The sequence below is a fragment of the Xyrauchen texanus genome, chromosome 35, assembly GCF_025860055.1.
Source record: "Xyrauchen texanus isolate HMW12.3.18 chromosome 35, RBS_HiC_50CHRs, whole genome shotgun sequence".
In the NCBI taxonomy this organism is placed as follows: domain Eukaryota; kingdom Metazoa; phylum Chordata; class Actinopteri; order Cypriniformes; family Catostomidae; genus Xyrauchen; species Xyrauchen texanus.
Window position 1 is genome coordinate 37,806,459 of NC_068310.1, and position 17,500 is coordinate 37,823,958.

The 17,500-nt window shown below is 43.8% G+C and overlaps 1 long non-coding RNA gene across 1 annotated transcript in view; it reads left to right on the plus strand.

The window, feature by feature from the left end:
- The first annotated feature begins 3,490 nt into the window (after window positions 1–3,490).
- The window catches only part of LOC127629180 (uncharacterized), an 82,216-nt gene continuing 68,206 nt past the window's right edge, over window positions 3,491–17,500 (plus strand). Inside the window, exons 1-2 of the long non-coding RNA XR_007968748.1 lie at window positions 3,491–3,695; window positions 7,595–7,840. This is a non-coding gene — a long non-coding RNA (uncharacterized LOC127629180). The remainder of the gene's footprint in view (window positions 3,696–7,594; window positions 7,841–17,500) is intronic.

Sequence of the window (17,500 nt, forward strand, 5' to 3'; positions counted from 1 at the left end):
CTCCGGAAGGGGCAAGGGGGAGTGGGCAGTCCGGACCGTTCCCCGGCCTGAGTAGGATGGTGGGGGTATGTGGAGGTGAGGGCGTGGTCGAGCGTCCGTCTGGGAAGAGAGTAAGCGGTAAGGATTCACACCTGAGATGAATTGCGGGTAATTGTGTGAGAGAGACGGGGGAAGACGAGGGTTTGTGAGGCTACACTGTTGTAATCGGACTGTTGACTTAGTCCCAGAGTGAGTCACGGAAACTTCCAGAAGTGGAGCAGTTCACCCAATTGAAGGAGCAATGACCGGAATCTTGTTATTTTTCCTGTGTGTCACCAGGAACGATGAAAGAGCAATTTTCCCTTTTCCTTCCTCTCTCTATGATGTGACAATAGAGCCCTCAGGAGAAACAGAAGAGCTTTTACACCGCCCGACGTCCACTTACACACGGCAATAATGTCCGTCTAGAGCTGCGATACACACATGCACACACACACACGCACACACACACACACGCACACACTCCTGGTCCACCCTCGCCAGTCTTTGTGTTGCAGCTTTTCGGGTAGTTCCTTAGTAATGAATCAGTTGTGTGTTTGTACGTTGAGTGAAAACATGGTTTTACACTGATGAAACCAGCCGCTCCTCTCAGAGAATGTTTGTAGCATCTTTATTAATATTATAGAGTGCCGCAGTGCTGCATATAATCCACCGCACGCAGATGCCACAAACCGTTTCATTTCGCATGCGTCGTCATTTTCTTTATGGATCAGGTGGTTAAATGTGTGCCAGGTGCTTCATATAAAACACGTCTGGCCATGATAATAAATAATCTCATGAGTGATTAATGCTGTGTCACTGCCTTGAGTGTAACAGTCAGCTTTGGGTTTAATTACATATTCAGATTACTTTCATAGCTCTCACTAACGCAGTCACCTGTGCAGTAAATGTGATGGCGCTCTTTATGACCATAAAAACAATAGATGAAATAATGCAGAAGTAACCGATGTCGGATAAACACAACCTTGATACATTTGGTACATTTCTAACGTTTATGTAGAATGCAACATGTGATTGGAATGTGCATTATGGAGTGTGCGGCTGCGTAAGTGCAGGAGCGCAATACAAACAATATGTGAACATGTATACAGTTGACACATTTTCAGCAGTATATTGTTTAACTGGTTAATCAGTATATGAACTAAACCCTGAAACAGCGTGCAAACATTCTGACCAAAGAGGGGACTGATTGCTTGCGTGTGACTTTTACACAATTATGTAAATATTAGGGGTGCACGATTTGGGTAAAATGTCATATTGCACTTGTTGAGGCTGGTATTGCACATATTGAGGTTGCTATTGCAATTATTGCAGTTTATATTGCGATTATTGGGTCTGATGTTGCGATTATTGAGGTTTGCATTGCGCTTACTGCGGTTAATATTGCGATTATTTTTGTTTATATTGCACTTTTTGAGGTTTGTATTGCGATTATTGCGGTTTATATTGCGCCTATTGGGTCTGATGTTGCGCTTATTGCGGTTAATATTGCAACTATTTCGGTTAATATTGCGATTATTTCTGTTTGTATTTCGATTGTTGAGGTTGATATTGCGCTTGTTGAGGTTAATATTGCGATTATTTCTGTTTGTATTGCGATTGTTGAGGTTGATATTGCGCTTGTTGAGGTTAATATTGCGATTATTTCTGTTTGTATTGCGATTGTTGAGGTTGATATTGCACTTATTGCGGTTAATATTGTGATTATTGTGATTATTGCGGTTTATATTGCGATTATTGTGATTATTGCGGTTTATATTGCGATTATTTCTGTTTGCATTGCGATTGTTGAGGTTTAGATTGCGCTTATTGCGGTTAATATTGCGATTATTGTGATTATTGCTGTTTATATTGCGATTATTGTGATTATTGCGGTTTATATTGCGATTATTGTGTTTATTGCGGTTTATATTGCACTTATTGCGGTTAATATTGTGATTATTGTGATTATTGCAGTTTATATTGCGATTATTGTGATTGTTGCGGTTTATATTGCGATTATTGTGATTATTGCGGTTTATATTGCGATTATTGTGACTGTTGCGGTTTATATTGCGATTATTGTGATTATTGCGGTTTATATTGCGATTATTTCTGTTTGCATTGCGATTGTTGAGGTTTAGATTGCGCTTATTGCGGTTAATATTGCGATTATTGTGATTATTGCGGTTAATATTGCGATTATTGGGTCTGATGTTCGATTATTGAGGCTAATATTGTGATATACTGTTGCAATCTAATAAACCAATGGTGTCATGAGGACACTTGCTTGGTTATCAAGGAAAATGCACAAATAAATGACTGATAATGCTGAAATGTGTATTTCTTAACTCAAACATACAAACTAGCAACAACAACAACTATAAATGCAGTGTTTTAAATATTAAATAATATTTTTACTCATTTAAATAATATCTTTGCATTACTGCAAACGTGTTATTTTCTCAATATTACACCTAAATATAATAGAACAATAAATAAGAACATATAAATGTTCATGAAAATAAGATTGTCCAAACAATCAGAGACATTTAATCAGGATGCAACATGAACTTTCTATAAACTCTTTTGAAAAGGAAACTGGATATAAAAGTGAGTCACTCAAACCACTAAAACTGTTGTTATTGTTGTTGTTGTTGTTTGACCAACTGGTATTTCCAAATCCTCTTTCTAGAAAGTTCTGCTTATCTCTGGTTCCTCTTGTCCAGTGTGAGGATCATTTTCTGAAATCCCACTTTGCTAACGGCGCATCATGTCTCTTTATATCTCTGTGAAGACTCGCAAAAACACATCTGTAATTGTGCTTGTTTACTGGCTTTTAATTTAGTTTTAGTCAATGAAAACTGTAAACATTTTAGTCTTATTTTAGTAAGATTTAGTCATATTGATATTTTAGCCACTGAACACTGTAAACATTTTAGCCATAAGAGTATTATTGATCAGCATTTGTCAATCTTGTCTATCCAAAACCAATATATATCTGGAGTGGTGGTGGTGTAGTGGTCTAAAGCACATAACTGGTAATCTGGTAATCATAAGGTCGCTGGTTTGATCCCCACAGTCACCACCATTGTGTCCTTGAGTAAGACACTTAACTCCAGGTTGCTCCGGGGGGGATTGTCCCTGTAATAAGTGCTCTGTATAATACATTGGTAATCAGGAGGTCGCTGGTTTGATCCCCACAGTCACCACCATTGTGTGCTTGAGTAAGACACTTAACTCCAGGTTGTTCTGGGGGGGATTGTCCCTGTAATAAGTGCTCTGTATAATACATTGGTAATCAGGAGGTCGCTGGTTTGATCCCCACAGTCACCACCATTGTGTCCTTGAGCAAGACACTTAACTCCAGGTTGCTCCGAGGGGATTGTCCCTGTAATAAGTGCTCTGTATAATACATTGGAACTCAGAAGGTTGCTGGTTTGATCCCCACAGTCACCACCATTGTGTGCTTGAGTAAGACACTTAACTCCAGGTTGCTCCGGGGGGATTGTCCCTGTAATAAGTGCTCTGTATAATACATTGGTAATCAGGAGGTTGCTGGTTTGATCCCCACAGTCACCACCATTGTGTCCTTGAGTAAGACACTTAACTCCAGGTTGCTCCGGGGGGATTGTCCCTGTAATAAGTGCTCTGTATAATACATTGGTACTCAGAAGGTTGCTGGTTTGATCCCCACAGTCACCACCATTGTGTCCTTGAGTAAGACACTTAACTCCAGGTTGCTCCGGGGGGATTGTCCCTGTAATAAGTGCACTGTAAGTCACTTTGGATAAATCGTCAACGAAATGCATAAATGTAAATGATATATACACACACACACACACACACACACACTTTTTACTGTTGTTGTCATTTAGTGTTATCTTATCATGATGATGATGCAACATGTTGCACTGCAGACAGCGGGGGTGAGACGAGCGTCTCCGTGTTAGCGTGCGCATCACTTGGCAGAACTTTAAATCTCTCCCGGTCTCGACTCCCGCTCAGATTGTGCCTCTTCCGCGACTGGTTGAAGCGGCTCTGACAGCACCGAGAATCACAGTTTTGGAGTTTGTGCTTATTTACATGTCACACTCCCGTATAATATGAACTTTAAGGATGAAATAAAGACATATCGCCAAGCTGTGATCGGTGTTTCTGTGTTATTTTTCTGGCCACCAGTTCAGTGTCGGTCTGCTCGACGTCCATCTCCACCTGATTTCCAGCTGAACACCGGAAACTCACATGACCACACGAGCCACTCCCTAACCTGAGACTGACTGTCATCTTTATTAGCGGTGTAGAAAATGGGCAAACAGCTCTCAGAGAGAATGGGCGGTCACGTCCACACATGCACTTATTTATTTAATATAATCGCAGCATTTGCCGTCATATAGTTGCACAGGCTGACATCACGATTGCGATATGATTAATCTTGCAGCACTAGTAAATACACACCTTTAATTTAGTGGTGCAACTTTTGGCATAAATATACAAAGGGAAAAATAAACTGCAAAACGATAAAATACAAGCTGTTTTGAAATGTTTCCTTGTGAACCAAATCAAAAAGAAAAGGCAACATTGTAACAACTTTAGTCCTCGTTTCAGAAAGCAACAATCACATTTGCATGTGATACATTGTTACAGTATCCTTAAAAACAATGACATATCATGTGTTACTTTTTATTGGGAATAATGTCATATTGTAACGTGTAACATTCCCAGCATGCACGGCACATTTAGCATCAGTTCTGACCCGCTAGCTGTGAACACACCGTCCTCTGAGGTCAACACAGATCTGACAGAGGTCACAGATGACTCACATCTGAACATGCCAAGAGCAGCACAGCTGTGACCTTTGACCTAGAGGTCAGTGAGTGTGGGGCGAGCACATGCAACACACACACACACACACACACACACACACACACACACACACACACACACACACACACACATACACACACACACACACACACACAAACACCATTACACAAGTGTTTGCATGCAGATTGTTAAGAATGCAAATATGCAAATGAATGAAAAGCTATTTATTTTTTTACTCTTCAATGCTTTTGCATTTCAGACGTGGAGAATGAAGGATTCTAGTCCTCAGTAAAGCTGTAACTGCAACCACTGGCAACAAGTTCATCATTTATTCAAGAATATTCTGCAAGTGTGGCAGCGTCTTCCGTTCTGATTTGGTCTGTTGTGTTTCAGCTGTTTGTTGGGTGAAACAGGAAGTAGAGGAAAAACTAGCAAGTGCCCAACCGGAGCTTTTTCATTCAGGAATTCCTGCTGAAAAAATGGGACGGATCAGAAGCATTCCTGCTCGGCTCAAAGGAGGATTTTGGGTCTAAATGTGACGGAGTTCCTTTGAAATCTCCAGCTTCAGGCAAGAAAGACGGGAGGTCACAACACCCCCCTCTCAAACACACTTCCATTCTTTCTTTTCAATATTGTATGTCCAATTTCCTTCTCTGTTCCTGCTGTCCTCATATTCAGTGTGCTCACAGTGAAGTTCATTCACTCAGGGATTCAGAGACTGCTGCTGTTGAGTTCACTTGATGGGAAACAGTGTGTGTTTGTCTGTGTTCATGTTCCAGCAGCAGAGAAAGTGAATAGACTGTCTTTCCATGAACCTGTTGATTGAGTCACTCCGCACGCCCCACCGCGAGAGAGAACCACATTATAGCGACCACGAGGAGGTTACCCCATGTGACTCTACCCTCCCTAGCAACCGGGCCAATTTGGTTGCTAAGGAGACCTGCTGGTTCGAGCAGGACATGCCCATGACCCAGATTTCATGTTGTAAACCAGCAGATTTCTGGTGGTTATAAGTGTATTGTGTGCATGTAAACACACTCTCGCTATAAGAGTTAAATTCATTCTTGATCCCTTCAGAAATGTGTCTTTGATCTGAAGGAATAGACACTAAACAGTGTATCACGCCTTCCTTAAGAAAACTAGTTGTTCAGATAACCCACGACCTTTGTTATTATCTCAGATAAAGCACCAGCGCTATGTGTATCTCTTCCTTCCTCGTCCTCTTGCTATCTGTTGCTGAACGGGACTCCACGCTGCTTCTCTAGAGGCTTTGATTGATGTTTCGAGGATTCTCAAGAGGGTTGTTCCCACGGCGATGGTCTGTTGCCTCATATAGCGACCAACAGTGCAATGAAACAGCATCATGTCTCCCTGGGGCACGTCTGGACGTGAATCCATTGATATTTATTAAAGAAATTCAATTTCCACACTGAAAAAACACCATAGTGAGTCATCAGCAAGTGCTGTGCTTTGGTGTCGCCAACTCAGTATTCCTGCTGTAACAGAAAGACCAGCTCACTAGCAAGTTTTACAAAGTTAATGGATTATTGTGACAGGGTGAAGGGTCGTGATGCTGCACAGCTGTCCGACACCTGTGTGTGTGTGTGTGTGTGTGTGTGTGTGTGAGTGTGAGAGTGTGAGAGTGTGTGTGTGTGTGTGTGTGAGTGTGAGAGTGTGTGTGAGTGACTGTGTGTGTGTGTGAGTGACTGTGTGTGTGTGTGTGTGTGTGTGTGTGTGTGTGAGTGTGAGAGTGTGTGTGAGTGACTGTGTGTGTGTGTGAGTGACTGTGTGTGTGTGTGTGTGTGTGTGTGTGTGTGAGTGTGTGTGTGTGTGTGTGTGAGTGTGTGTGTGTCTGTATGTGTGTGCGTGTGTGTGTGTGTGTGAGTGACTGTGTGTGTGTGTGTGTATGTGTGTGCGTGTGTGTATGTGTGTGTGTGTGTGTGTGTGTGTGTGTGTGTGAGTGACTGTGTGTGTGTGTGTGTGTGTGTGTGTGTGTGTGTGAGTGTGAGAGTGTGTGTGAGTGACTGTGTGTGTGTGTGAGTGACTGTGTGTGTGTGTGTGTGAGTGACTGTGTGTGTGTGTGTGTGTGTGTGAGTAACAGTGTGTGTGTGAGTAACAGTGTGTGTGTGTGTGTGTGTGAGTGTGTGTGTGTGTGTGTGTGTGTGAGTAACAGTGTGTGTGTGTGTGTGTGTGTGTGTGTGTGTGAGTATGTGTGACTGTGTGTGTGTGTGTGTGTGTGAGTGACTGTGTGTGTGTGTGTGTCTGTGTGTATGTGCGCGTGTGTGTGTGAGTGACTGTGTGTGTGTGTGTGTGTGAGTGACTGTGTGTAGTGGTGGTGGTGTAGTGGTCTAAGCACATAACTGGTAAACTGGTACTCAGAAGGTTGCTGGTTTGATCCCCACAGTCAGCACCATTGTGTCCTTGAGTAAGACACTTAACTCCAGGTTGCTCGGGGGGATTGTCCCTGTAATAAGAGCTCTGTATAATACATTGGTAATCAGAAGGTTGCTGGTTCGATCCCCACAGTCACCACCATTGTGTCCTTGAGTAAGACACTTAACTCCAGGTTGCTCGGGGGGATTGTCCCTGTAATAAGAGCTCTGTATAATACATTGGTAATCAGAAGGTTGCTGGTTCGATCCCCACAGTCACCACCATTGTGTCCTTGAGTAAGACACTTAACTCCAGGTTGCTCCGGGGGGGTTGTCCCTGTAATAAGAGCTCTGTATAATACATTGGTAATCAGAAGGTTGCTGGTTCGATCCCCACAGTCACCACCATTGTGTCCTTGAGTAAGACACTTAACTCCAGGTTGCTCCGGGGGGATTGTCCCTGTAATAAGTGCACTGTATAATACATTGGTACTCAGAAGGTTGCTGGTTTGATCCCCACAGTCACCACCATTGTGTCCTTGAGTAAGACACTTAACTCCAGGTTGCTCCGGGGGGATTGTCCCTGTAATAAGTGCTCTGTATAATACATTGGTAATCAGAAGGTCGCTGGTTTGATCCCCACAGTCACCACCATTGTGTCCTTGAGTAAGACACTTAACTCCAGGTTGCTCGGGGGGATTGTCCCTGTAATAAGTGCACTGTAAGTCACTTTGAATAAAAGCATCTGCCAAATGCATAAATGTAAATGTAAATGTGTGTGTGTGTGTGTGTGTGTGTGTGTGTGTGTGTGTGTGTGTGTGTGTGTGTGTTTTATTTGTACACAGAGAAAGGAAGGTCTATTATTAAAAAGTGTTACAGAAACACTCAAACCAGCCTGTCTGGCACCAACAATCATCCATGTGATTCTCTAATCAGCCAATCGCAGTGTGTAAAATCATTCAGATACGGGTCAGGAGCTTCAGTTAATGTTCACATGGACCATCAGAATGGGGAAATATGTGAGGTCAGTGATTTGGAGCATAGCATGATTGAGCTGAATATCATCTCTCAACTCAATGGCGCATTGAGGCGGATGAGCTCAGGTCAGACACATGTGACTCTTTATATTTGGGACGCTACACATCAACCAACACAGCGGAGGCAGATTTCAGCCACAACTATCCTAAATGAAGCATGCATGCTTGTTTATCCTCTTATATCAAAGCGTGCAGGTACATGAAGGTGGCATTGATCTTTCTTCTGAAGAACACAAATGAAGATTTTTATAAGAATATTCCAGCACTGTAGGTTCATACAATACAAGTGAATGGTGACCAGAACTTTGAAGCTCCAAAAATCACATAAAGGCAGCATAAAAGTAATCCAGTGGTTTAATCCATGTCATCAGAAGTGATATGATAACTATAAATCTCCACTTTCACTTTTACATTGTTCTTTTGTTTTTTTGGCAGTTAGCATTCTTCGAACATATCGCCACCTGCTGGCCGTGGCTGGTCAAAGGTGGTGATTTATAGTAATAAAGTAAATTACATTTTTGTTTAATAATTCAATAATTTAATCTTGTATATTACTGGGTGAATATTGGCTCCTATTAGAATAAAGCCATTCATATAAAATGTTACAAAGCCATTAAACTGTTTTTGTTACTGTGAGTCACCGCTTGATATTTGATTAAAAAAACCTGGTTACCAAAATCGTTGGAGAACCGCTGGTCAAGCTGAGCTGGTGTAGCATGAGCCGTTTATCTGTTTAACAGAGCAGTCATATCCTCTTTCCATGTACTTCCTGTTCCATAATCAAACTGTTTCCATGGCAACGCGTGATTAAACACCTTTAAGCATATCAGAATCCCTCATGTGCAGCTAATAGTGAACTGAAAGGAAGTGATGTCAGTATTTTCTTAAACAACAGGAAGTGAAAGAGCAGTGGGCCATTTGTGTAGAAACCTGTGCTATTTTACATGCTTTCCCAGCATGCATCTGTGTCTGTGATTGGAGTCGACTGAGTGTACATTGTGCTGGCCGATCGTCGATCAAGCCAAAGACTCCTTATGAACGGAGACAGGATGTGATGTCATCGGAATGACAGTGTCGGTGTTTTGGTCTTTAATATTCTTTGATCTTCTGTTGATCAGTTGACACATTTCATTGCTTGAATATTTACCTACAGATGTCCAGATGTGCTGTGACTCTTAAAGGGACAGTTCACCAGAAATGAAAATTCATCATTCAATCCCCCTCATGATGTCCCAGATGTGTGTGACTGTCTTTCTGTGTGTGTGTGTGTGTGTGTGTGTGTGTGTGTGTGTGTGTGACTGTCTTTCTGTGTGTGTGTGTGTGTGTGTGTGTGTGTGTGTGTGTGTGACTGTCTTTCTGTGTGTGTGTGTGTGTGTGTGTGTGACTGTCTTTCTGTGTGTGTGTGTGTGTGTGTGTGTGTGTGTGTGTGTGTGTGTGACTGTCTTTCTGTGTGTGTGTGTGTGTGTGTGTGTGACTGTCTTTCTGTGTGTGTGTGTGTGTGTGTGACTGTCTTTCTGTGTGTGTGTGTGAGTGTGTCCATTTGTGTGTGTGTGTGAGTGTGAGTGTGTCCATTTGTGTGTGTGTGTGTGTGTGTGTGAGTGTAAGTGTGTCCATTTGTGTGTGTGTGTATGTGTGTGAGTGTGAGTGTGTATGTTTGTGTGTGTGTATGTTTGTGTGTGTGTGAGTGTGTATGTTTGTGTATGTGTATGTTTGTGTGTGTGTATGTTTTTGTGTGTGTGAGTGTGTATGTTTGTGTGTGTGTATGTTTGTGTGAGTGTGTATGTTTGTGTATGTGTATGTTTGTGTGTGTGTATGTTTGTGTGTGTGTGAGTGTGTATGTTTGTGTGTGTATGTTTGTGTGTGTGTGAGTGTGTATGTTTGTGTGTGTGTGAGTGTGTATGTTTGTGTGTGTATGTTTGTGTGTGTGTGAGTGTGTATGTTTGTGTGTGTGAGTGTGTATGTTTGTGTGTGTGTATGTTTGTGTGTGTGTGTGAGTGAATGTTTGTGTGTGTGTATGTTTGTGTGTGTGTGTGAGTGTGTATGTTTGTGTGTGTGTGTGAGTGTGTATGTTTGTGTGTGTGTGTGAGTGAATGTTTGTGTGTGTATGTTTGTGTGTGTGTGTGAGTGTGTATGTTTGTGTGTGTGTGTGAGTGAATGTTTGTGTGTGTGTATGTTTGTGTGTGTGTGTGTGAGTGTGTATGTTTGTGTGTGTATGTTTCTGTATGTGTATATTTGTGTGTGTGTGAGTGTGTATGTTTGTGTGTGTGTGAGTGTGTATGTTTGTGTGTGTGTGAGTGAATGTTTGTGTGTGTGTATGTTTGTGTGTGTGTGTGTGTGAGTGTGTATGTTTGTGTGTGTGTGTGAGTGTGTATGTTTGTGTGTGTGTGTATGTTTCTGTATGTGTATATTTGTGTGTGTGTGAGTGTGTATGTTTGTGTGTGTGTGAGTGTGTATGTTTGTGTGTGTGTGTGAGTGTGTATGTTTGTGTGTGTATGTTTGTGTATGTTTGTGTGTGTGTGTGTGTGTGTGTGTGTGAGTGAGTGTGTGTGTGTGTGTGTGTTTGTGTGTGTGTGTGTGAGTGTGTATGTTTGTGTGTGTATGTTTGTGTATGTTTGTGTGTGTGTGTGTGTGTGTGTGTGTGAGTGAGTGTGTGTGTGTGTGTGTGTGAGTGAGTGTGTGTGTGTGTGTGTGTTTGTGTGTGTGTGTGTGAGAGTGTGTTTGTGTTTGTGTCCTCAGAATGACCTCAAATTTGGTGAAAGTATCTCCTCCCGTTCAGAAGTTATAACTGTTTCAATAAAAATGGCCACGCCCGCTAAGTATGTTTTGTCGCACCTTTACAACGAGTAATCGAAAGTTCAAACGTTTTTTTTATTATTATTGATATGGGGATTCCAGAGCATCTTTCTGCACTGGTTTGGTTCCGATCGGGCGAACGGATTTCCAAATAATCCAAAATTGAGGAAAGTCTAGTGGGCGGCGCTAAAATTTGACAAGGTGCATTAAGATTCATCATGACCCAATGAATCATCGTTTCTAGGCTTTATAGTTCAAAAGCTATGGCCCACAATGTGTTATTTTCTTGTTTTGTTCACTGTAGCGCCCCCCTTTGGCTGATCGGGGCAAGTCCATGCACCTGAGTAGCAAGAAATAGTGCTACCATCCCCCAAAGTTTCAAGTCTCTAGGCCTTGGTGTCCAAGATCAGTTTTAGACGGAGATCTTGTGTTCCTGATTTTAACACGGACATCCTGTTTTCCAGCTTTATTGTGTTTTTGAGCCGTTTTGAGTCCTTCCTAAATGGATCAAGGGTGCAGAACTTCCTCTCAGAGTGTCAGAAACAGGTTTGAGCTCTTTGTTTAACACAACAGAACGCTGACTCAGTATCACCAGCTTTATTTTGGTGTGTGAGTGACTGAAAATGAGGAATCATTGGAGAACCTCATACACATGCCTGCTCGTATATTCGGACGTGAGTGAAACAAAGTATTCAGTGAGTGCATGCTCTTTAACAATTCGATTTCGGGCTTTTTAAAATGTCATGTAAACGTGTCCATTTTTTGCTAAATTGAAATTACACACCTATCTTCTTTTCCATCCACGCTAAGGAGCATATTGGGCGACGAGAGTTCTCCAGCGGGTGCGATCAGTGGCGAGGTCTTCGACTTCATCCCAGGAGACATTGAGGGCTTTAAGGTCCTTGATGAAAGTCCGGTGCCAGGTCAGTCTTGGTCGGACTATACCGCGCCGGCCTCAAGGTGGAACCTATAGAAACCCCTTCTTGGGGATACGGCTGTCGTCCATGCGGATAACATGTCCGGCTAATCGTAGGCAATGGCATGCATTGACTGTGCTGAGGCTTGGCAGCTTGCTTCATCGTAGGAACTCCTCGTTGGTAATGTGGTCAAGGTGTCGAATATGCAGTATCCATCTCAGGCAACGATGGTGAAAGACGTTCACCTTCCGGGTAGTATTAGCCAACATTTTTCACATTTCGGCGGCATAGTTCACCATCGGGAGGATGATAGATGCATATAGGCAAAGCTTGATGTTAAGCGAGAGCGACGCTGACGACCATATATTGCGTATTTGTTGGAAGACTGCCGAGGCCTAGCCAACCCGACATCTGTCTCTGTGCCTCCATCCCGTCCAATGATGCTGCCGAAGTATGTGAATCTTTCAACCTCTTCGAGATCATGCCCATCGACCCGGATCTTTGGCATGCCGGCTCGAACGGCAACATGCATGACCTTGGACTTCTCAACGCTAATCCGAAATCCGACTTTGGCCGCCTCTTGGTGCAGACTTGACATTTGCTCCTGCAGATGGTGCCCATCCTCTGCAAGCAGGGCGATGTTGTCCGCAAAGTCGAGGTCGGTAAGTCAGCTCTGTCCGTCCCGATTTATGCCCACGCTTAGCCCCGTCAGGGCCTTTCTCGTGACAAAGTCAAGGGCCATCAGGAATAAGAAGGGTGAAAAGATGCACCCCTGCCTAATGATGGTCTTGATGGTGAAGAACTCAGTGTGACCTGTGGCCCATGTCCATTTTAACGGAGCAGCTGGAATGGTGATACAGGGACTGGAAGGCCGTGATGAACTTCCTCGGGACACTGTACAGATGCAGGATGTTCCACAGGGATTCTCGATGGATGCTGTTGTAATGGGAGCTAGCTGTGCATTGTGTAGGCTGTAGCCTTTAACCTCCTTGTTAGAGCACCCGCCTCCCATGCCGGAGACGTCAGTTCGAGTCCCGTTCATAGCGAACAGGACTGGTTACAATGGTGCCGTGACCCGGATGGGAGTGAGGTTTAGGCGGGGTGAGAGTAACGGGAATCCGCTGATAGATAGCTGTGCAATGTGTATAAACCTCACTCTCCTGACATCAAGAGGTGCACTAGCGACTGACACTAGAGGCTGTAGCCTTTAGCCTCCTTGTTAGCGCACCCGCCTCCCACGCCGGAGATGTCGGTTCGAGTCCCGTTCGTAACGACCAGGACCGGTTACAATGGTGCCATGACCCGGATGGGAGTGAGGTTTAGGCGGGGTGAGAGTAACGGGAATCCGCTGATAGATAGCTGTGCAGTGTGTATAAACCTCACTCTCCTGACCTCAAGAGGTGCACTAGCGACTGACGCTAGAGGCAGTAGCCTTTAGCCTCCTGGTTAGTGCACCTGCCTCCCACGCTGGAGACGTTGGTTCGAGTCACGTTCGTAGTGACCAGGACCGGTTACAATGGTGCCGTGACCCGGATGGGAGTGAGGTTTAGGCGGGGTGAGTGTAACGGGAGTCAGCTGATAGATAGCTGTGCAGTGTGTATAAACCCGGATGGGAGTGAGGTTCACTAGTGACTGACGCTGTAGCCTTTAGCCCCCTTGTTTAGCCTCCTCATATGCACTTAATTGTTCACACTAAGAATAGAAATATGTATTAAGAAGGTCAATAGTGACTTTGAAACTGCTGAAATCATAGCAGATTTCCTGTTATCTGTAACACAACAGCACGTGAAATAACGAATTTACATCATTTGAATTCTAGGCTGGCTCTTTCCTTCAGATCATTACGGTGTGATCGTCCATTAGTGTGTCTGTAAGTGTTGTGTCGAGACAGGAAGTGCTCTAATGGCCTCCCTGTGTGTCTTAATGCAGCATGTTTATGTAGAAATCAATGCAGAATCGCTTCTGCAATTGACTGTCCATGCGCAGCTGATATCCACCTCAGAGTCAGACTCAGCATTGAGTTTCACAAAACTAAAAGAGAGAGGTCAAAGGTCAAGGTTATGAGGGTTAAACCCCACTGACCCCCACAGGAGTCGTTTGGATCTTGTCTTTGATGTTGTATCATGTGACATTGCAAACAAATCAAAAATCTCATCAGTCTTTCCTCCATCCTGGCTTTGTAAAATGTGCCGTTAAAGGAATAGTTCTGCTCGACTTTCTCAGATGTTTGGACATCTGCCTCACACTACATTCACTTTCATTGCATCATGTCTGACATTTGAGATGTTTTCATTCCTGCGTGTCACTGAGTTACTGTGGCACATCCCGGTTATGGATTGAGCAATTATGAGCTTTGATTTCTCCCAGGTGTTTGGAATACTCATCTCCATGGCAACAGAGGAATCCTTATGTTGTTGCTGGAATGTGATGGAACACGACAGGTAGCTGTTTTATATTTATGATGTCTAATTTATTTAAACAATTAATTACCACCATACAGAGGCATGAGTGTCTCTCTCTCTCTCTCTCTCTCTCTCGCTCTCTCTCTCTCTCTCATCATCTCTTCATCTTTCAGGCTTTGAATATTTCAATGCATTCAACTCAGCATTTTTCACTCAGTCTCTAGCTGATGTGTCTGTCAGACTCTCACTGACTCTTGAATTTTTTAGTGGATCGGGAAATACTCCTGCTATGAGGAATTGGGAGAATTGTGTTCTCTCCAGTCTGGAATGTCCAAGTAGTGACTCAATCCTCAATCCTGGTGGCGGAGGTCCAATCTCAGTTGCCTCCGTGTCTGAGACCGTCAATCCGCGCATCTTATCACGTGACTTGTTGAGCGTGTTGCCATGGAGACGTAGCGCGTGTGGAGGCTTCACGCTATTCTCCGCGCATTCCACGCACGACTCGCCACACGCCCCATTGAAAGCGAGAACCACTAATCACCACCACGAGGAGGTTACCCCATGTGACTCTACCCTCCCTAGCAACCGGGTCAATTTGGTTGCTAAGGAGACCTGGCTGGAGTCACTCAGGATACTCTGGATTCAAACTCGTGTCTCCAGGGGTGATAGTCCGGGTCAATACTCGCAGAGATACCCAGACCCCCCCTTTTAGGACATTCTTAAAAACTGATGTGAATTTCCTGTAGATCAGTTGGTAGAGCATAGTGCTAACAACGGCGAGCTTGTGGGTTTGATTCCCATGAAATAAACATCCTGATCAAATCTACAGCTTAAATGCCCAATAAGACAGAGACGCTGACACCACTGACACCAAGTTATGGTGTTGTGGGTGGTTGTTAGGGCGTTGCTATGCAGTTGCTAAGGTGTTTAGAGTGTTTTTAACACATTGCTATGTGGTTGCTAAGGTGTTGTGTGTGGTTGCTATGCAGTTGCTAAGGTGTTCTGAGTGTTTCTAACACCATGCTATGCTTTTGCTAAGGTGTCGTGGGTAGTTGCTGTGCAGTTGCTAAGGTGTTCTGAGTGTTTTAATACATTGCTGTGCTGTTGCTAAGTTGTTGCGGGTGGTTGCTATGCAGTTGCTATAGTGTTCTGAGTGTTTTTAACACATTGCTATATGGTTGCTAAGGTGTTCTCAGTGGAGACTCATGCTACTCTCCACGATCCACACACAACTCACCACACGCCCCATTGAGAGAACCACTAATCACCACCACGAGGAGGTTACTCCATGTGACTCTACACTCCCTAGCAACCGGGCCAATTTGGTTGCTAAGGAGACCTGGTTGGAGTCATTTAGCATGCCCTAGATTCAAACTCACGACTCCAGGTGTGATAGTCAGCGTCAGTACTTGCTGAGATACACAGACCCGCGGTCCTTCCACTGTGTCTTGAGCGATGAAGAATTACATCAAAGTGTTTCATCTCATAGAGGGAATCTATGAGTCTAATTTCATGAGCTCAATCTAAGTTTGTCTCTCTTGCCAAGTGGTTTTCCGTACGGGTCAGTTATCAGCACACAGATCTTTGTCTTTGGTGTGCGTTCCTTGATCAGGAAGTTGCAAATGGAAGACAGGAAGTGGATTCTCATTGTTCTGTGAGGCCATTTCTCCTTCCTGTCTTTGCATTCTGAAACGTGGCAATAGTGAAACACACCCTTGACCCGAACAAAAGCAGTGCACGAGAACAAGTGGAAATACTGTCATCGTTTACTCACTCATGTGTTGTTCCAAACCTGTGTGCGGTTATATTTTTATAGAAGTGTATTAATAAAAAATGTCTTTGATCATAAATATTCATCATTTCTAAAATATTCAGTTTTTTAATATTCCATCTTTATTATATTTACAGGTAATATTCGGTCCATACAAATTAACCTAAAATATTTCAGTGGTTCAGATTCAGTAATTATTAAAATATTCACATTTTAAATATACAACAATTAAAAATTGCTGCCCCCCCCCTCCCCAAAAAGTGCAATTCAAGCGTATCTTTTGTACTTTATATTTGCTGTGCTGTGCTGTGTTGAGTTGTGCTGTGTTGTGCTGAGTTGTGCTGTGCTGTGTTGAGTTGTGCTGTGCTGTGTTGAGTTGTGCTGTGTTGTGCTGTGTTGAGTTGTGCTGTGTTGTGCTGTGTTGAGTTGTGCTGTGCTGTGTTGAGTTGTGCTGTGCTGTGCTGTGCTGTGTTGTGCTGTGTTGAGTTGTGCTGTGCTGTGTTGAGTTGTGCTGTGCTGAGTTGTGCTGTGCTATGTTGAAGTGTGCTGTGTTGAGTTGTGCTGTGTTGAGTTGTGCTGTGCTGTGCTGAGTTGTGTTGTGCTGTGTTGTGCTGTGCTGTGCTGTGTTGAGTTGTGCTGTGCTGTGTTGAGTTGTGCTGTGCTGTGTTGAGTTGTGCTGTGTTGAGTTGAGTTGTGCTGTGTTGTGCTGTGTTGAGTTGTGCTGTGTTGTGCTGTGCTGTGTTGAGTTGTGCTGTGCTGTGTTGTGCTGTGTTGAGTTGTGCTGTGCTGTGTTGTGCTGTGCTGTGTTGAGGTGTGCTGTGTTGAGTTGTGCTGTGCTGTGCTGTGTTGAGTTGTGCTGTGCTGTGTTGTGCTGTGCTGTGTTGAGGTGTGCTGTGCTGTGTTGAGTTGTGCTGTGCTGTGTTGAGTTGTGCTGTGTTGAGTTGTGCTGTGTTGTGCTGTGTTGAGTTGTGCTGTGTTGTGCTGTGCTGAGTTGTGCTGTGCTGTGTTGTGCTGTGTTGAGTTGTGCTGTGCTGTGTTGTGCTGTGCTGTGTTGAGGTGTGCTGTGTTGAGTTGTGCTGTGCTGTGCTGTGCTGTGCTGTGTTGAGTTGTGCTGTGCTGTGTTGTGCTGTGCTGTGTTGAGGTGTGCTGTGTTGAGTTGTGCTGTGCTGTGCTGAGTTGTGTTGTGCAGTGTTGTGCTGTGCTGTGTTGAGTTGTGCTGTGCTGTGTTGAGTTGTGCTGTGTTGTGCTGTGTTGAGTTGTGCTGTGTTGTGCTGTGTTGAGTTGTGCTGTGCTGTGTTGAGTTGTGCTGTGCTGTGTTGTGCTGTGTTGAGTTGTGCTGTGCTGTGTTGAGTTGTGCTGTGCT